The 21,783-nt window shown below is 41.1% G+C and overlaps 1 protein-coding gene across 1 annotated transcript in view; it reads right to left on the reverse strand.

Moving 5' to 3' along the window:
* The window catches only part of CD37 (CD37 molecule), a 110,235-nt gene extending 90,352 nt beyond the window's left edge, over positions 1–19,883 (reverse strand). Inside the window, exon 1 of the mRNA XM_077259578.1 lies at positions 19,713–19,883. The gene's annotated coding sequence lies outside the window, so the exon portion shown is untranslated. The remainder of the gene's footprint in view (positions 1–19,712) is intronic.
* Positions 19,884–21,783: the final 1,900 nt, after the last annotated feature.

A 21,783-nucleotide genomic window follows, 5' to 3' on the forward strand; every position in this document is an offset into this window, starting at 1 on the left:
TGTCCCACATCTCCCATGCACTCAGTAGCACTTTGTATCTGGACATATACAGTTGATATCTATTGATAACTGATCATAACAATGAAATCACCTTTACACAGATCATTAAGCAGCCGCCCCTTCTTGCCTGTACTGAACGATGGAAAATATAATATCAGGGAGGGGTAAATTGGAGAGGGGGACACGTGTTTTCTGAACCCTCTGGTTCTTATTTCCACTTGGCAAGCAACACTACCAAATGAAATTTTCCAGTCTCAACTTCCTGAAAGCTCTGGTTTGGAAAAAAAAAAATCTTCTTTCGGCATATGATATTAAGAGGCGAAAGAAAAAAAAATAATTAAGAAATAGAAGAAATGGAAGAAGCAGAACTGAGCATTAACTCTATACACCTAGGGATCATTGCCTTGCCTTACACGTCCACAAAGGTGCAAGTAATAAATCCTTCCCTCTAGTTGCACCGTCAGCAGCAGCGATTTGCTGTGTAATGTCTCCCAGACCCTCTGGCAACTGCCAGATATAAAATCCCCCTCTCCTCCAGCCACGGAGACATGTACTGTACCTCTGGATTGGTGCACTTTGTACTAACACAGCCCTGCAACTGCGTAATTTCAAGTGTTTCCCATCCAGCATACACATTCACCTAGGATGAACTCGCATGAGTAACGACTACAAAAGAAGCGTTCCAGGTTCTTCAGCTCCGTACACTCTCCATGATCCTGGGATATTCCCCAATATGCAACAGATTAGGGCTTGAAACGCAAGTAAAAAGTATTTTCTTAATTTAAGAGAAATTACCAGGTGATTTGCTGCAATAACAGTGGGAAATTGATGGATATATTTATATTTCATCACCAGTTATGGGTATTTCCAAAAATGACTTTATATGAATTGGACACTGTACTTTCAATAAACATTGAGAAAAATCGATAGTACAATTTTGTTATAATATTTGCTTCTTTCTCCACTTGAGAGCCACTTCTTGGCCTTTTTCCTCCCCTGCCGCTTCCTAAACTTATCATCTGATCTGAAAAAGAAAACCCAGTCCAAGCTTGTGTCAGCTTAAAACTCATATTCTCCTTTATAGAGGGGGAAGAGAAGGAGTAAGATGCAGACTGAGGGGCAGATAAACAGATCCTGTTGATTCTAACCAGCTTCCCGCAGAGCTGGATTCACAGAAACACGGATCAGTATTGCTGTATTATTTTCTCCAAGCCTCTGCTGCTTCTGTCTGAGTGCTACCAAAGGAAAATAGAACTGGAATCCCTTTTTCTGTGTGCTGTGTATTGGAGACATCATAGTGTCTAGTCTCCTCCCATTAGCTCAGAGACAACTGCAAATAAGGAATAAAGCCTGGAGAGGGCAAAACTTTGGAAAAATACCATACCAGCCCTATAATGGCCAGAAATAGTGTTATTCCTCATACACACACAGTGCAGCTTATTCTTAAAATTTAATTAACAGTGTAATTCCCCTTTAAGGCATTTCTGTCAACGCCAAGACTTTGAATTTCGATCATGGTGCATTTTCGATCTGCGTTACATTCCACTCCTCGTGGTCCTGATCTTGTGGTTGGGAAAAATAGAACCTATTGGACAACAGTTCTGGTGATTGTTGGGTATCCACTCACCCACTAAACAGAAGTCTTTTAAAGGCATAGTGTCAAGCGTAGTAGTTATCCCTTACTTATTGGAAAAGAGATAACTTTCCAATCGCTGAGCCCCTATACCAGTCCAGAGAACCTGGGCTCTTTGCTCCATGTGAATGGAGTGGAGGTCGATCATGTACACTTTTTCTCCATATGGGAATGCCAAAGACGAGCCCGGCAGGAGTCACATTATTGATGAGTGGAGTGGCAGTGGGTATGATCGCCCCTGCTCCATTCACACCCACTTCTTGGGATCAGTGGAGATCCCAGTAGTCAGATGTCCAGCAATTGGGACGTTATCCACTATGGATAGGGATAGGGGATACCTTCCAAATTTGAGACAACCACATTAAGGGATTAGAAATATTTGGCTTTCCAATTGGGGAGAATCCTAAAGATGAGACCCTCACTCATCTGACATATATAAGTATATCACAGACTTTTGCTTTTGTTCAACATTCTCAACGTAGAGTATGGTAAACCCCGTGAAGGCAGACCATCTGAGAGGCACGAGAACCAAAGACTGACTTAGATGTCAAAGGAAACGTACAGTGAATATGCCATGAGGTTACTAGGAAAAAGCAAAAGGGGCCCCACTGTATTGTAAAATGTGGTCCCTTTCTAAGGGAAAATACAGTACTGAAATGAATGACTTCTGTCCCGTCTCTGCCGTTAGAGCAGAAGCTTCGGTTATCAGTAACGGACAGTTTCCCGTTCTGGTTGAGCATGCACAAGCCTGATACCAGACATAAGAAGAAATGACAGTCAACATTCTGCATGTCTTTAAGACATATATAGGGGTAATATTGATTATTCTTCATGTATAATAATGGTAATCTGCCTTCTGAGAGCTGTTGGCTAAAAAATGTAATTTTGTAGTATTAAAAATGGTTCCGACATAAACATTTACAGCAGGAAAAGTAAAGATCTGGGGACTACAAGTATATACCGACAGTTTCTATAGCATATTATAGGACGGTTTAAGAACCCAGATAACACATTCCACTGTGCTTGGTTTATTAAATATTTATACACATCCATCTGTGATCTATTATTGATGGACTTAAATGATGAACTGCTTTTTGTTAAAGAAAAGTCGATGCAATGCAAAGAAAATTCTTTCCAATACAAGTAGCCTGACACATTGCACTGCCATATGGTATGCTCACACGTGGTGGATATGCACATTTTCAATCAGAATTTGCTCACAGAAAATCCAAAGCGTATTACAGTAGCAGCAAAGTGGATCATATTCTACCAAATCTAATCCACATGCTACAAGCAACCTGATGATTTTGGCACATTTGGCCAATTATTTAATGCATATGGGGGTCTTTTCTGGTAGATGATGTGAGGGTAAGAAAGATCTGGGTTGTAGAATTAACAGATGATGTCTGTTTGGACACGTACCTGTGTATGGGTGACTTGGGAGAGCTAGCTGTCAACCAAACGATCTTTCAGCTGACAGCTATCTAAAGTGTATGGCAGGCCTTAAGGGGCTTAAAGGGGTATTCCCATCTCCAAGATTCTATCCCAATATGTAGTAGGTGTAGTAGTAATAATAATAATAATATTAGCAAATACAATTAGAAATGTAGTATAGTTCTTCTGATTAGCTATGTCGCTTACCTTTGTGTGGGTAACTTAGAAATCCATGGTTACGACTTACAACCACTAACAACTGCCTGCCTGTTACTATATGAGTGGTCATAACCATGGATGCCTAAGCAACTGCATTGCCCCGCATGAGGTAAGTGACAAAGCTAATCAGAAGAACTATACTATATTTCTAATTGGGGGTATTTGCTAATATTATTATTACACCTACTACATATTGGGATAGGAACTTGGAGATGGGAATAGCCCTTTAACTCACGCCTTTGTTTGTTTAAAGATGCATTTCTGCATTTAATCATGTGTTCTTGTAAAAGTTATTTACTATGTTTATGGTGCGGCTTGGCTGCAATGTGCGACACCAATAGAAATGCTCACAGAACGATACAAAATGCTGAACACGTCATTACACTAATTTGGACTATTTAAAGGCACATTGTGACTCCCCACATTACGCCTTCAGGCCTGGAAGAGGCCTCTTGGAGCAACAAAGACGGCTCTCAGCAGCGGGGCTTACTCACAGAATACAGCTCACGCCGCGACAGAAAGCTCTTTATCTTCTATTTCACGCAAACCATATTTATAGAAAGGAAGGGAAAGCTGCATTCACTGATAGGATGAGTAACAAGAAATCAGAGGTGAAGTAACTACATCTCCTACTAATTCCACTTAGTCATGAGGGCGGGTGCTCGGTACTCCAGTTTGCCTAGGTTCCTCGGGTATGCACCGAGTATCGCGGGTGCTCGAGTGACAAGTTCGAGTCCTCGCGGCCGCATGTTTCATGGCTGTTAGACAGCCACAAAATTTACAGGTTTTGAACTTCCTCCCATACATAATGGGTTGTTTCTGCAACGTGCAGAGATTTCTGCATTCAAGTGATTTTTTTGCAACCGTCTACTATGTATGGGATATAAACCTTTGGCAGCTGCGATTGAAGATGGAACATACTCAAATCCTATATGCCCGATCCTTCTCTACTCCAACAACAGGATGATCCACCCTTATTTATCTAATGTCTAGAAAAAGGTTGAAATGATTTGTATACAGTCAAAAGGAATTGTCCAAGTATGCAATCACTCTATGTGACTGCACATTTGTGAATCCTCACAGCGTGCACAGTGTGCGCTATCATTATTCTCTGGTGTGTGATGCCAATTATCCGATTTGCCTACAAGCAGTCACATGCCAACTAGACGTGCATGACCTTGCTTAATACATGGAAACTGAGTAAAGCCGGACACGTCTAGTCGGAATGTGGCTGAAGGTATGCGTTGACACAGGAGAATCCTGACAGCACACATTGTACACGCTGTGAAGATTAACAAGTCTGCAGTCACATAGAGTGACTGCAGACTTGTACCCCAAGCCTGGACAAGCCCTTTAATAGAGTTGTCCATTTTGACCTCTTTCGATTGAAAACTTCTTTCCCATGTTCAGTGTTTTACATTTGGAGGTCTCTGGTATAGCGGCCAGATCAGTGCTCCATGGCCGCTAGATGGGAGCCGTGCAAAATGCCTCCTACCTGTTGATATTTTGATAAGCTGGCCAGGCTGCGATATCACGTGTGCATCATGCAGCAAGGATTACATCCCGCCTGGTCGGCTAATCAAAGAGGAAGGATGCACTCTGTTCACGTGTTTGCTTTTCTACCGTACTCATGTGCTATTCATGTACACATGACCGCTGCAGGCAATCACTGCCCTCACTGGAGATGCCTTGGCGACTCAAGACAATACTGGACCAGCAGGAATGTAAAAGGCAAGTATTTTCTATTTAATTACATCTGCTGCTGCTTTTTGAGACAATCCCTTTAAGTCATTGGGCGCAAGAGATAAATCAAGTCCAATTGATGTTTCCCATTATAACTTAGTAAACTGTATCCATGTTTTAATTTCTGCATGGATTTTAAACAGGACTTTTAAACACAGTTTGGCAAAAAAAATATGCGATAACTGATTGCATATTGTCACAGCTCCATGACTCATAACGCACTGAGTTTCCATTTTTTCCATGCCCCGGGCTATTTTAATGTGGGAGCATTTCTAACCTATACCCTTCCCCTAGTACATGAAAGCTGCAATGGGAATAGACTGTTTTAGGACAGCCTGTCTTCGAATTATGCTGACATTTTGGAATTTGGCAAACGCCTGCGAGCGGCAATCAGAACTCATTCAGACAATACAATTATCGGTAAAAATTGCTATTCATTCAAATGTAAAATATAGGGAATGTTAATATACACTGTTATTTAATTCTTCGAAGTTTTTTTGGATCTAATTTTCTTGTCAGCGAATCAAAACATTTTGACAACCTGTATAGATCAGGTTAAGATTCGCCTAGACTAGAAAACAATGGAGGCAAAGTGATGGGAGCTTAGTTCAAAAGCATCAGTTCAATTGTATCCTGTCCTGATTTCTTGCCACAATGTATGAGAATAGATGAAAGGACCAACCTGGAGTCCAGGCAGATTTGCACCCAGAATGATAACTATAGAAAACTCCCAAGCGGTCAGAAGTCTCTCTGGATATACGGTAAATAAGAATTTTCCATTTAATTACAGAAAGCTAAAATCTTGAAAATCGCACGGAATTGAAACCTAAAGTGTATTACAAAGTTGAAGCTATTTTTTTTAGAATGATTAAATAATATTTATATAAACAAAAGATTAGTTAAAAGTAACAAAATTTGCTTTGATACAACATACAAGGATACTGTTATAGTGGTTTCTCAAACATAAATCAGTTGTAAATAGTGGCCACGTGTCTGACCAGTTGGACCCTGTTATGGACCTGGTGGTTAGGTGCACCAGGAATGACCTGATAGTTAAACACGGAATCAGGACGAGCTCTGGGGAAATGGGAACTCTGCTGACCGCAAACCCTACTCCTATCAACACAACTAGAAACAGCCGTGGAGCGTGCCTGACTCTGCCTAGATGCCTCTTCACAGCCTAAGAGCTAACTACCCCTAAAGAAAGGAAACAAAGCCTTACTTGCCTCAGAGAAATTTCCCCAAAGGTAAAAGCAGCCCCCCCACAAGTATTGACTGTGAGATAAGAGGAAATCACAAACACAGGATGAAATAGGTTTTAGCAAAGAGAGGCCAGTCTAACTAAACAGATTGAGGATAGAAAAGGGATCTTTGCGGTCAACACAAAAAGCTACAAAAACCACGCAGAGTGTGCAAAAAATACCCCCGCACCGACTCACGATGCGGTGGTGCCACTCTGCACCCCCAGAGCTTCCAGCTAGCCAGGTAGTTTCATGATAGCAAGCTGGACTAGAACTTAGCAAGAAAAACCATATGTAACAAATGAACAAGCAGGAACTTAGCTTGTGCTGGAGTAGACAGGTCCTCAGAAAGATCCAGGAGAGATCTGAACCAGTACTAGAACATTGACAGCTGGCATGGAGTAACGATCTGAGTGGAGTTAAATAGAGAATCAGCCTAGCCCCAAACGAGGGCAGCTGGAGAAAGAATCTCAGAACCAGCAGCTCCACTCACAGCCACCAGAGGGAGTCCACGGACAGAACTCACCGAAGTACCATTCATGACCACAGGAGGGAGTTCGAGAACGGAATTCACAACAGTACCCCCCCTTGAGGAGGGGTCACCGAACCCTCACCAGAGCCCCCAGGCCGATCAGGACGAGCCAAATGAAAGGCACGAACTAAATCGGCAGCATGGACATCAGAGGCAACAACCCAGGAATTATCCTCCTGACCATAGCCCTTCCATTTGACCAAGTACTGAAGTTTTCGTCTCGAAATACGAGAATCCAAAATCTTCTCCACCACATACTCCAACTCCCCCTCGACCAACACCGGAGCAGGAGGATCAACGGAGGGAACCATAGGCGCCACATATCTCTGCAGCAACGACCTATGGAACACATTATGGATGGCAAAAGCAGGAAGGGCCAAACGAAATGATACAGGATTAAGAATTTCAGAAATCTTATAAGGACCAATGAAACGAGGCTTAAACTTAGGATGGAGTTCGAGAACGGAATTCACAACAGGACCCCATCTACATTGAAGTCAACTGACACTAGGTGAGGTTTTAATACTAGAAGATAGGACTGTCCCGATTGAGGTTCAACTTGTCGCGGTGGAATGGTTTTAACATCAAAAACAGTGTTCACCATGTACCCTATATGTACAGTTACTATTTATTCACTTACTACAGGGTATAAGCTCATTTTATTATATTTTAGGTTTTATCTGTTAAATGCCCACAGTGTGAACATGCTCTTATACTTTGCATGTATAAGAACTTGTGCTCCGGCTCATTTCTTTGGTTTTGCTGCCGTTTTTTGTAGTTTGTACAAACAGGGGTATGGCTCCTTTTTTGAGCTAAGCATTTCATTTATATACAGTTGTGGCCAAAAGTATTGACACCCCTGCAATTCTGTCAGAAAATACTCAGTTTCTTCCTGAAAATGATTGCAAACACAAATTCTTTGTTATTATTATCTTCATTTAATTTGTCTTAAATGAAAAAACACAAAAAGAATTGTCCTAAAGCCAAATTGGATATAATTCCACAACAAACATAAAAAGGGGGTGGACAAAAGTATTGGCACTGTTGGAAAAATCATGTGATGCTTCTCTAATTTGTGTAATTAACAGCACCTGTAACTTACCTGTGGCACCTAACAGGTGTTGGCAATAACTAAATCACACTTGCAGCCAGTTGACATGGATTAAAGTTGACTCAACCTCTGTCCTGTGTCCTTGTGTGCATCACATTGAGCATGGAGAAAAGAAAGAAGACCAAAGAACTGTCTGAGGACTTGAGAAACCAAATTGTGAGGAAGCATGAGCAATCTCAAGGCTACAAGTCCATCTCCAAAGACCTGAATGTTTCTGTGTCTACCGTGTGCAGTGTCATCAAGAAGTTTAAAGCCCATGGCACTGTGGCTAACCTCCCTAGATGTGGGCGGAAAAGAAAAATTGACAAGAGATTTCAACGCAAGATTGTGCGGATGTTGGATAAAGAACCTCGACTAACATCCAAACAAGTTCAAGCTGCCCTGCAGTCCGAGGGTACAACAGTGTCAACCCGTACTATCCGTCGGTGTCTGAATGAAAAGGGACTGTATGGTAGGAAACCCAGGAAGACCCTACTTCTTACCCCGAGACATAAAAAAGCCAGGCTGGAGTTTGCCAAAACTTACCTGAAAAAGCCTAAAACGTTTTGGAAGAATGTTCTCTGGTCAAATGAGACAAAAGTAGAGCTTTTTGGGCAAAGGCATCAACATAGAGTTTACAGGAGAAAAAAAGAGGCATTCAAAGAAAAGAACATGTTTTGGGGTTGCTTTGCTGCCTCTGGCACTGGACTGCTTGACCATGTGCATGGCATTATGAAGTCTGAAGACTACCAACAAATTTTGCAGCATAATGTAGGGCCCAGTGTGAGAAAGCTGGGTCTCCCTCAGAGGTCATGGGTCTTCCAGCAGGACAATGACCCAAAACACACTTCAAAAAGCACTAGAAAATGGTTTGAGAGAAAGCACTGGAGACTTCTAAGGTGGCCAGCAATGCGTCCAGACCTGAATCCCATAGAACACCTGTGGAGAGAGCTAAAAATGGCAGTTTGGAGAAGGTACCCTTCAAATATCAGGGACCTGGAGCAGTTTGCCAAAGAAGAATGGTCTAAAATTCCAGCAGAGCATTGTAAGAAACTCATTGATGGTTACTGGAAGCGGTTGGTCGCAGTTATTTTGGCTAAAGGGTGCCAATACTTTTGTCTGGCCCATTTTTGGAGTTTTGTGTGAAATGATCACTGTTTTGCTTTTTGCTTCATTCTCTTTTGTGTTTTTTCATTTAAGATAAATTAAATGAAGATAATAATACCAAAGAATTTGTGTTTGCAATCATTTTCAGGAAGAAACTGAGTATTATCTGACAGAATTGCAGGGGTGTCAATACTTTTGGCCACAACTGTAGATTTCCACGGGCAAGTGTTTGACCAGTTGGACCCTAATTCTCCTCTGCCCCACCCACACTTGGTGAGGTTTTAATACTAGAGGATAGGACCTTCCGATTGGGGTGCACCTTGTCGCGGTGGGATGGCTTTTACGCTTTTTTGATTAAAAACAGTGTTTACTAAGTACTCCATGTTATTTACATGTACTATTACTATTTCCTTACATCAGGTTATATGTTCAATTTGTTTCTATCTTAGGTTTTGTACAATCCCTATCAGTATGTCTTTGGAGTGTGGAAGGAAACTGGAGAGAGGAAACCCACATAAACATGTGGAGAACATACAAACTCCTTGCAGATGTTGTCCTTGGTGGAATTTGAACCTAGGATCCCAGCTCTGCAAGGCTGCACTGCTAACCACTGAGCCACTGTGTTAACCACTGAGTCACCATGCTGCCATTTCAATTGCCAAGTCTAAACCTTGTCTATGTATCTATCAGGTGTGGGAATGGGACTGGCTTAGCTGCTGAAAAGAGCAGTCAGACAGCCCCCTTCTTCCTCTGTGATGATCACGTGCCAACACAAGAGACGTTCTTAAAGCCATGCCAAAAGGGTGGCAACAGTGGCTTTGAATGGAGCAGCTTTCCTTTTGTCGGGCTTGATACAGAATATCCATGTTTTAAAAGGACTGATAATATAATAGGGTGGTTCCTAACTGAATGAATGGGGTTTGTGCTCATTGTTTGGGGCCCTGCTTTTTAAGCCAGTAAAGTTCTACAAATTCCCTCCAGCTATTTGTGGCACATTTCCTTGAGAAGTGTAAACTAAGCTCCGCACTTATATAGTAACCATTGTACTTTTCGCAGAAATGCTGAAAATCTGACCCAGTTTCCAGAGGAACGTTCGCGCTGTAGACTCACTTGGGGCCTTTAAATCTTCAGCTTTCCAAATGGAAAACGCATGGTTGTAATACTTTAAAAACTCACAGTTTCAAAGAAAGTACTGTTTTTTTATGGGGGTAGAATGCAAAATCTAGTTAAAGCATCAACCATGCGGCTGGATTGTGATTTTAATAAATAAAGACTTAAAAAACCAAATTAAAATAATGATAAATTATATATTTATTGTGGTCACCTTATACAAGTGCTAGAGATGTATGGCACAGCCAGTACTCCTCCCTACGTTGGGTAAAAGAACATGGCAGCCTGTCCCCTACAGGAGGTAGTATGAAAAGGGTTAATCTATCGGCACCATGGGTCTATATGCTCTTATAGCAGATATGAGCTTCATAGAGGGTTCCATTACACAGGATCCCGCTTTATTAGCCACTCTAGAGGACTTCAGCCATGTATCATGTGGTAGCCCATTCATTAGAATTGCTTAACAGTGGTATAAAAGAAATCATCACATTCTGGTTTCCCAAAAATTGGAGAAATCCAAACTTGTATATTTGACCTGGGGTTCTGCCAGTCTTGATGAACTTCTCGTGTTTCCTCCATTAACCTACCCATACCCGATATTGCAATTGCCTAAGGATGGATCATCCATAATTCCAAAGCAGCATGCTTGATGTCTTGGAGTCATATTTGACACTTTCCTTTCTTCCTATCATCAGATCACTCGCTTGTTTATGTCATCTGCATCTTAAAAACATCTCCAACATCTGACCTTTTCTCACTTTTGAAACTGCAAAAACTCATACTGTGGCTTATTCATTCTCATCAGGAATACTGCAACTCTCTACTGATCGGTCTCCCTCTTACTAACCTTTCTCCTCTCCAACCCGCTCTGAATGCAGCAGCCATTGTGGTATATCTGTCCAGCTGCTTCACTGATTCCTCCACCTTGAGCCAGTCCTTGCACTGGTTACCCATCTGCTATAGAATACAATACAAACTTATCGCTCTCACCCACAAAGATCTGCACAGTGCTGCACCATCCTACATCTCCACCCTCATCTCTTTCTATCTCCCTACCAGTGCTCTCCATTCTGCAACTGATCTAAGACAAACGTCTTTCATAATTCCAAACCTCACATCTCTGTCTCTAAGACTTCTCTCCAGTTTTCTGGAATGCACTACCCCTGACAATAGGACTAATATTTGGCCAACTTATTTTTAAGTGTGCTTTAAAAAAACACATCTCTATAGACAGTCCTATCACCTCAATTCACTAATGTAACTCTTGCCTCTTCCCACTTTCTAAATTTTCTTCAGAATATGGTCTCTCTTATTCATCTGTCTCCACATCATCCATGGACCCAATAGCACTTGGTGACTGTACTGGAGATCCTGGTTGATGACCGGATCATGCATATTTATATCATAACGACTATTTATTATAAGGATGGATGGACCGTACTTGGCAGCATGTTTTACCTACTGTGTCTCCCTATTTCTTTATAGATTGTAGCTTGTGAGCCGGACCCTCACTCCTCCTGTAACTGCTGAACAATATATTACTCTGTACAGTCTTTATTCTTTCTACTTGTCCTCGCGTAGTTGTAAAGTGCTACAGACTATGTTGGTGCTATATAAATAAAATTATCATCATCTAGTCTGTACACTGCCTGTGTATCCTGTATCACAAATAGAACATTCGATGGTACAAATGGCTTTGAGAACTTTTATTTCTCACCAGTCGCCCCTTTCTATGATTAGAGGAGCAACTCCAGTCACAGCATTATATATACAGTATATATATGTGGATTGCTTTTTTGCAATTCTCTAAATTTCAAGAACAAGTTCACTTATGGTTAACCTGCAAATGTGTTTTGATCTACGGTATAGCATCAGAAAACAAAATGTATATGTTAAGATACTGATCAGGAAACCACCGGTGACAGGAAACAAACTGTTGCGTTGATGATGTACTTTCATCCTTCTCATGTGTTGGTCTCTTGAGAGTTTTCACATCTATCTGTTCTGATACTTAGTATTTGACTATAAAACAAATGTATGACCTTATTTTTGGAAAGTTTACACATTTGTCTATTGTCGTCCATTTAGTAACATGTCTGAATATTTTCCATCCATCATTTACTACATTAAAGTCAATGTGAAGATGGGTGTGATTGCAGATGTCACAGATAACATTACACCACTATAGGTTTTCACACGCCATGTATACCAGTAGAGAAGGATCACCCATGTACTTCTCCAATGGACACTTGAATTCCAATCTCCCAATAATTAAATGTAGACAGAGTCTAACCTTGAGGCAGAAATCAAGGCCCTCAATTTAGACTTAGTAGCATAACAATCCTTTGTTCCCCAAAGTTAAGTGATGCCAAACATGTTTGAATCTTAAAACCTGTAGTTGTCCAAGAGAATAAACATTTGGACCAAGTAACAAAGTACTACATATGGTCTTTTCAGAGTCTTAACTAAGCTTTTCTTCCCTCTGGACATAAAACGTGTCTCGGTCTGTGGTCACCAGGCAGCTCTAAATAGGGCTTCCACAGACAATCTTTGCACTAGCATCTTCAACTACCACATCCTAGGGTAGCCTCAACCTTCACCATTCAACCCGTGTACATGATGTGGACTCAAAAGCCCTGGGTTGACTACATAGAGTAGCTATTGGCCGGTGGAGCAAGTTGGCAGAAATGGTCAAATCACCAGGTAAAAAAAACAGGAATGGAAAAAAGAACAAAATCATTAAACAGAAAAGTACCAAATTCTGAACGTCAATCAAAGAGGCTGATCAGGAGCTCTGCAAGAGAACTGAACCAGAACTAGTAAAAGCTATATCAGGTAGCTCCGAACAGTAAGGTAAGAGCTTTAGTAGGGTGTGGTGTTGTTCCATTGGAAACATAAAGGAAATGATTACTCCACACTCCTACACTGACCAAAGTTCTGGGTGGCACAGGTTTTGTCCGGCCATTGAGGCTGGTGTACCTTCTGGTCCAACATCACCAGTGCCACCCACAAATTTAATATGGTGGTGCCTGATGACTGAAGCAGACGTCACAATACAAGGTCCAAGTTGACATGTGACTAGACAAAGATTGATCTTGCTACACTTACCCTGTGGTTTCGGCAGAATTTTGCTTAATCACTAGTTAAACCCCATTCATCAGCAGCTACTGCCAGGGTGCATGACATTACCACCCTTGCTTAAATTGCCGGGCTTGTTACAATTTAGTCCAATAATGCTTGGAATCATACTTTAGATACTACCAGTGCCGATGTAGGCATTCTCTTATAATGGGGTCTTTCGGGTTCCATCATTTTTCATGGTAATTTGGCAGGAAGAGCCGCATTACATGCAGTGCCAAATCTGCCAAGATTGACAACAAAGGCTCCTAGCGAATCCTCTTTTGAAAGTATGAATACAACCTTACATATACAGTATATTATGGATTTATGTTAAATATATCCATACAGAACGCTTTTCTCTTGCTCAGGCTGGTTTTATTATAACAGATCCGGGTCTAGTATTTAGTTTCCCAGCTATATTCCAATATATTCACTTTAATATATGTTTCTTTGATGTCTGTGTAAAACAATGACATCAATGTCTGGGCTTCAGATCTAACAGTACGGGACATCTTGTGACTTTTACAATTTTATAAGTAAATGTTTGAATGTGACAACTTATAAAAAGTGACTACATAAAGTCCTAGTGTCACATTAAAAAAAAACACATGAAAGGCTACTTATTACTCAACCAAAGTATACACACTAGAGAACCAGTGTTGTATCTATGTATTACACTGCTCACAACTTCTCGGCAAGTCTTGAAATGATCTTAAAGGTTTTTTTCCAAATCGGCAAGCTATGACCTGTCCCCAGGATAGGTGATAGTTTGATCACCACTGGGGGGACCCTCACTGATAAAAAAGAATAGAGCCCTGGAATACCCCTTTAGAATGGATCAAAGGCCAAGCGCAATGTAACTGCGCTATTCATTGTCTATGGGATTGTGTAGAGAAGACCAAGCTCTGTACTCGACAGTCCGATTGACAATGAATGGAGTGGTTGAGCGCCTGCGTGGTCACTGATCCTTTGTTACATGGCATTTCAGGGTCCTTTTCTTCAGATATGTGTGGGTCCCAGCAGTTGAACCCCACAGCAAGAGTTAACGTCCATTTACATCGACCAACCTGCAAAACGATATGACCACTGATCGGTAACTTTTTGCCGATGGTCGGATGTTCAAACACCTGTTTCACAGACAGACCAAAGTAAATGATGCACACTGAGTGATCTATACTAGATCTCTCAGTGCTCATAGACAACCATGGTTCTCAGCAATGCAAGTCCTGTTTACGCAGGACTATGCACTACTGAAAATGATGATCTTTTGTGCTGCACAAAAAATCATTTCACCCAACCAACAAGCTTTTCGCTCGTTCATCAGGTGGTCGGTAGCCTGTTTACATGGCAAGATAATCAAGAAAAGAGCATTTTTAATAATGCCTGTTCACGACTTTCTTGTAGTGTGAATGTCCCTTTATTTTCATGTTTTTAAATGGGTAACATAGTTTAAAGGGTTTGTAAGCACAAACAGCTTTGCAATTTACCTATTTTTAAAAAATACTCTCCATTCTCAAGAATGGAGGGATTTTTAATTGTATTGTTTATTTCTCATTGTCTACTTTATCCACCACTTCAGCAGTCCATCAGTGGTGGCTGGTCTCCTAGGCAAGGAATGTAGTGCTTACAAGTGCTATACTGCTTGTAATCAATCCTCTGAAGCTAGCCAAATTGCTTCAATGTCACTGCGTTCCTCCGACGACGTAGAGGCTAAGCTGCCTCTGCTTGCAGAATCGGACATATCATAGTTTAGGCCAGCAGTACAACCATGGTGGAGGTGTGAACTGTTTATCATGTTGGAAGCCAAGACAATGGAGAGCGGTGCACTACCGAAAGTCCAACTTGAGACAAGGCCATATGGACACCCACAAATTATGATGATGGACGTCCCCTGCTCTCGTTAGTGAGATTATTTTGGTATTCTGTACTATACTCTATGGTAGATTCAGGTGAGCTGCTTCCATATCTCGGGATCAGTGGTGGTTGAGGGCTTGGACGCAACTTATTAGACACCAATAAGCCATGAATGTTATAGAAAAACCTTTTAGAACAAAAAGACCTTCAGTCACACCACCATTTATGCTCAAACATGTATCAGAAGCACATGACTAATGCACATAATCATCTACAATTTCTTGTATAATTAAGGCATGCACCACTGAATCATGAACTTTAGCTGTTACTCTTATAAGTAAACTTTTCCATATAATCTGGATTGAATCAGTTTTCCTAGCAACCTTGACTTAAGAGAAATGTCACAACAGGAGGTGATGTCATCATGTCGCTTCGATACCACTCTTTATGAATCTTCTCAGCCATGATACAATGCGATTGACAACCACTGACACCATCCAGAGGGTAAAAGGGAGTTCAAGGCAATGACGTTCCATCACTCATGGAAGCTGGTGCTCTCCAACCGTGAAGGCACAATAGTAACTGGTGATGCGGACATCACTGTTGGAGATAGACAGATTGGATCTTGGTCGGGGAAGGGGGCGTCATATATTACTTTGATCTTAGTGATTAGTGCTCCTTGAAAAATGTATTACTTTGGGTGAGGAACATCATTGAGAGGGCTTACCCAGTTGCAACCCCTCCTCCGTAAACAGCAATGGAGGGAAACGCTGGTCCTGTTAACTAAACCGTGCATTACATAATTGCCCATTTATTTGAAAGGGTGCCATGTAATATTACAGTGCCCCAACACAGGCCATTACAGCTTTCATCTGCTCGCAATCAGCTGATCGCCCTCATTTAAAGGGTCCAGAAAAGTCAGCCATTTTAAAAGGAAACTCTCATTAGAAAATGAGATCAGATTTTTGTGTTACATGTATTTTAAAAACATTTTGCTTTTTTTATATATTATAATCTTAATAAAAAAAAAAAAAACAACAAATAATTAGATCATCTTGCAATTTTCATACTGGCCACTGGGACTTTTTTGGACTCATGCTTCTTGTAGGAAGTGTTTTCAGCAGTCTCATTATCATCAGAGACAGGATTACTATGACCGGTAACACATCTATACAGATGATAACACAGGATCTACCATTCACAATACGTGATGTCACAGCTGACCATGCTTCTTCACCATTCGCAATGAACTTTGTACACCTTCATTAGGTGCTTCAAGACAAAGGATAAGAACTGGATCTAACCAATGTGGGCGAATTTCCAGAAACAACAGGGAGCTAGGACCTAAAGTACCACCAGTAAAAATTACAACATTTGTATTCTTCATTTTTAAGAGATTGCAATATGTAAAAATATTGGCAAAAAATCAAAGTAAAGCAAAAAACCTGATTTAAACAGCAGATAATTTTCTGATGATTGCTTCCCTTTAAGAGCACGCTGGAGCATTACAGTCAAATGATAACATGTGTCATATGCATAGCTATTTTACTAGCGATGCCGAATGATGGGCAACCAACAGAGAAATCCCCCACCCTGTCACAGATATGCACAAGTAAAGAGAAAACATCTGCTGCTCGGTTTTCGGAAAAATAGCAGAACAGAAAGGACTTCATGCAATTAAACTAGTGCAGACTAACAGTGCTGGTCTTGGCACAAAAGTTTACATAACTGCAAAATAGTGTTTTTTTCCATTGTCAGTTACGGGGATCTTTTTAATTGTATATAAATAGGACCTAAACGAAAAAGGATATCTTACTAAATTGGAAAAATAGTCTGTTAATAGGTGGTCCCCATGGGTAAGGCTTTATGTAGACGTGTAGGCACCATTACAACACAGCCCTTATATATCAGATAGTCTTCTATATTGCAAGTCATCTGACCCTCGGACAGAAGATTCTCATACTTCTGGAGTCGAACCCTTGATTCTCTGATTGGCGTCTCTTTCCGCTGAGCCACAACAGATACACATTTTCTTTCCGTCGGTTTTGGGTACCAGGAGTTTTTCATTTACCCTGTTTATCTGCCCTATCGCCTTTTGGGTGCAGCTTTAAATACCTTCCCTTACTGGTGTCCCTTGCTGGTGATAGACTTTGTTGGATTCATTTACTTTGCTGTATTTGTGTTGATTGCAGTAGTTTAGTGTGTGATTCCTTTATTCCTTAGAGAACTGCTACTCTAGCGATCCGGTCTTCCTTCTCACTGAAGTGAAGCCGCCATCAGAGATGTCTGGCAGCAGCATATTCTTCTCTTCCCATACAGAAGACATGCATGCTCAATGTAGCAAAGAGTGCATGTGCATGGAGGCGTAAGGAAAGATAGATTGAGAAGGTGCATGGTCACCTAAAGTCCAAGACAATTCCATGTCAACTCAGCCATTTACCCAAAAAAAACTTACATACCGCTACTACTCTGCAGCATAATGCAAAAAAATGGGCTCATCTTGCAACCTGCAGTGTAACGACACAGTAGGGCACAATAAAAATTTGATTTTGACTTTTTTTATATGTTTGTCACAGTCACGGTACATTACAGGTCCCAACGCATCCTCATTCACTTGCATTCTGCTTAGATGTAGCAGCGGCATGTAACGATGTTTCGCTGCGTGACCTCTTGCAGCCAAAGTCACCATGTAGCCCTAACCTAAACATGAAATGTACCTTCTACAGGAAGTTCATGCTTTGCTTTATTAGGGCACATGTAAGGTCAGTGATTGGATCAACTGTATATCTGAATTGTCCATTACAAGTCATAGATCTTAAACCCACCTACGCTTCATCAGGGGCTCAGGTTGCTGCAAGTCATTTCCACTAAACTTTATTCTGTAGCTTGTCTGTTGTATAATTGCAGATTCTCACCAGTAAATCAGTCAACAGCATGTGCTAATTTTTGGGTACAACAGGTCTAAACAACAAGTAACTAAACCAACGATAAGAATAGAGCTACAAATATTAAAGGAAGGGGCAGCCTGGCGAGAATCTTTAACAGTCAGCCATGGATATCCTCAGAATGTGTACACTGGATATCAGGATTAGCGCACTTTAAGACATTTTCCACATTTGAGGATTTTCTGTTCTCATAATTTGTAGAGTGAAAATTTCTGGCCATATACGGTGGGTCGAGACAGGACCCAAAAGCAAAAACCACTGGGGACTAGAATAGAGATGTGAGGGCTTGGTTTAATCCCTTGAAAGAATCATTTTTATTGAACCAATTAGACTGCACTTCTGAGCTACTAAAAGTATCTTACAGTCAGAGTTTAAGAGGGGATACGTCCTCTTAGGACAAAATTATATAAATTGAATGGAGAACTATCAGAAATATCACTGTTAGGACACGTTCAGTATTTGGTCAGTATTACATCAGCATTTGTAAGCCAAAACCAGGAGTGGGTGAAAAATACAGAAGTGGTGACGTGTTGCTATTATACTTTTCCTCTCCTGGTTTTGGCTTACAAATACGGATGTAAAATACTGACCAAATACTGAACAAGTGAACGTGGCCTTACAGCTATTTCCCTGATATCTTCTCGGAAGGCAGAGAAGTAATTAATTTTTTTTCCATTCGTGGAAAATATATATTTTTTACTCCATAGCTTTGCCCTCACCCCTAGCACATAACACTCCCGCACATGCTTTCTAGCAAGTCAAGTCCGAATATTACAAACTTTTACCAATCCAGATGTCCCGTCAAAAAGACCTTGAGTGTTTTACTATACCATTAAAGTAAAACAGAACAAAACTTTAAACTTTCAGCGAAAAAGTTCAAAATTGATAACAGGCATCCATTTTTTTTCCCCCAGCGGCGGAACATCAAAAAGCTGCTTAGGAATAGGAAACTTCAGATGACCCAAATATGACTTACTCTAACTATGAAGCATGTGTACATTTCTTATTCTAATGAAACACAGACATCAAGGATTTCTCTAGAGGACGACGCAAGCGGCGCTCAATATGAGTATCTGCAAGGCAAATGTTGCCAGGACATTGTATCACTCATTAAACCATTTGAATAATTCATCCATCGGCTTACACTCGCTGGCCTTTGAGCGCTCGCATCATCATTTACTGGTTGGGGAAATGTATTTCACAAGTCTTGAGGTCTGACGTTTGCTTAACATCTGCTTTGAAGAAGTTCAAATTCTGATAACAGACGTAAAAATAAAGTTTACTGCCCCGAAAGAGACAGACGGGCTAAAGTGTATCCTATCATGGGTCAATGTACACAGGTCTAATATGAGAGGGGACAATAACAATGCTGTATTTGTTTGGCCTATTCTCTTTTCCCTTTTTGCACCTATATTGAAGGTGTCTTGGACTTACAATATAGTATCTACATTGAAACAAGATGTAAACAATATATTCTTGATCTATATCATAACAACAATTTTTCCCTATATGTAGCAATTTTCACTTATCTGTTGCAATAGCAAAAATTTGCGTAACTATTTGGTAAATACAGTAATCAGACATCTAATACATGAATCCATTGTTGCACCATTCATTATTAAACAGACCAACATGTAAAATGTTTACGCTGTAGATCTCCAACACTAAACTATTATTTACTCACCGGAGAGCAATACACGTCCTTGTAACAAAGGGTGAAAGCGAAGGGATGAAATTCAGCAAGGCAGATGTCTGGGTCCCTGTGATACAATGTAAACTACAAACTTTAGGACTTCACCCTCTGTTGAATGATTCACAAAGCAGAACTCCCCCCTCCAGAGCTCACTGGCCGCCTACAGTTCCTCCTACTAGGGAGGGCATGTGCATAATGTGGGAGTCAGCCTGTGTTGTGTGTCAGTCTGGTTCTACAAGTAGTGGAGCTGCGCTGTCACATTGCAAGTACAATGTCACTCCTACATTATAGCAACATGCATAGGAAACTTGCTGAAACTTGCAGTTCTACATTGGGGAGGATGGGTGGAAAAACTCTAATCCGCTGTGAAGGCCTAATAAGATGAGCAAATTGATTCAATGCAAATCTAATTTGTAACAAATTTTAGGAAAAGCGCTGAATCCGGAGAATTCAAACAATTTGCGATTCGATTCACGTAAATCACCAAAAATGCTTTTCTGCTATTTTACACAATGTAAAAGCATCAGGCCCGACCAGGCGAACTTCCTAATAAGTCCCTGCAGCTATTACATCGCATAGTATCTTAGGGGTAATGTTTCTCCTCACCTCGGCATGTCAGGCTTGACATGTCACTATCCACAAGGAGGAACGTTACCCCTTGGATCCCGGTCAGACGCCTCTTACCTAGCCAAACCAGATCTCACCCTTTGCACTGACGAGGGGCAGTACCCCGAAACACAGTGTCTGCAAATTGAGATTTTGGTTTTGGCTTTTAGACCCAAGTCATGTGACAAGGCTCGTTAGAGAGTCGATATTGACTTCTAGGATTGCTACTTCCTATAGGTGGCACTAGAGTTCTAGTCCTCTTCCTTTCTGAAGAGAGAATTTCCTTGTGGAGAGTGACAAGCTTGGCATGCCAGTGTGAGGAGACTTATGAGCCTTGCAATGTCCTCTGTGAAAATAAATATGCAAATATTGCACATTTAATTTACCAGAGGAGCATTACATGGCTTACAAGACTTCTCACACTGGCATGCCAAGCTTGTTACTCTCCACAAGGAGAAACATTACCTCTTAGGTCACAGTCAGAAGCCAAATCAGATCTCAAACTTTGCACCAATGAGGGGCAACGCCCCCGAAACACAGTGTCTACAAATGGAGATTCTGGTTTGGCTTTTATCCTGTCATATGACAAGAGTCGATATTGACATTTTGGATTGCTACTTCCAATAGGTGACACTAGAGTTCTAATCCTCTTCCTCTCTGCAATTTGCATATCACATAGTATAGCACAGCCATACCATGCACAACACATCACCGAGTAAAATACATCACATAGTATAGCACAGCTTATCATCGCCTGTATAAAAGCCGAAGCAGGGAATGCAATGCACCAACCATTTTGGGATGAATCATCTTAGTAATAGAAAAAAAACAAGATTTTTTATAATACACTATACAGATAGGGTGTGTGACAAAACAGCAGTGAAGAATTGTTGCCATCTGTTTACCCATAGCCACATAAGTGGGGGTCACATTGACATGACTAAAGCCTCATTCATATGTCCATAAAACACGGTCTGAATGCAAATCTGGGTCTGGGTGCATGGATCAGCCGCGGTTTTCTCAACCCAAACGTAGCAGAATTATATATGCCTATGAGTCTGTCTAGGTCCAGTCTGAAGATTCGCGGATGGTCCAGGCATCGCAGTTCATACTCAGACCATGTTTGAAGGACATCTGAATGAGGCTTAAGGCTGTGTTTATAGGAAACCTGTCAGCAGCTGTGCCAAAACAAACGACCTGGCTGTCACTGCCAAAAGCAGTGCCTGCACCTCCTGGCTGTTTGACCTCCTACATGCTGTGATCTATATCGATTGCAGCATTTGGGAGGCTAGGAGAGGAAGGGGGCTACCTCTTCCATTCGATCGGTGCCCCTGTGATGTCATCGGAACCCGAGGTCATCATGATAACCTCAGAGTCAGCCAGCTATGGTAAGCCTGTTAGACCATACTGAGAGTACGATCTAAGAGTCAGTGTAATACTGACTGGTATAAAGAAT

Source organism: Ranitomeya variabilis, chromosome 4, assembly GCF_051348905.1.
Source record: "Ranitomeya variabilis isolate aRanVar5 chromosome 4, aRanVar5.hap1, whole genome shotgun sequence".
NCBI lineage: Eukaryota > Metazoa > Chordata > Amphibia > Anura > Dendrobatidae > Ranitomeya > Ranitomeya variabilis.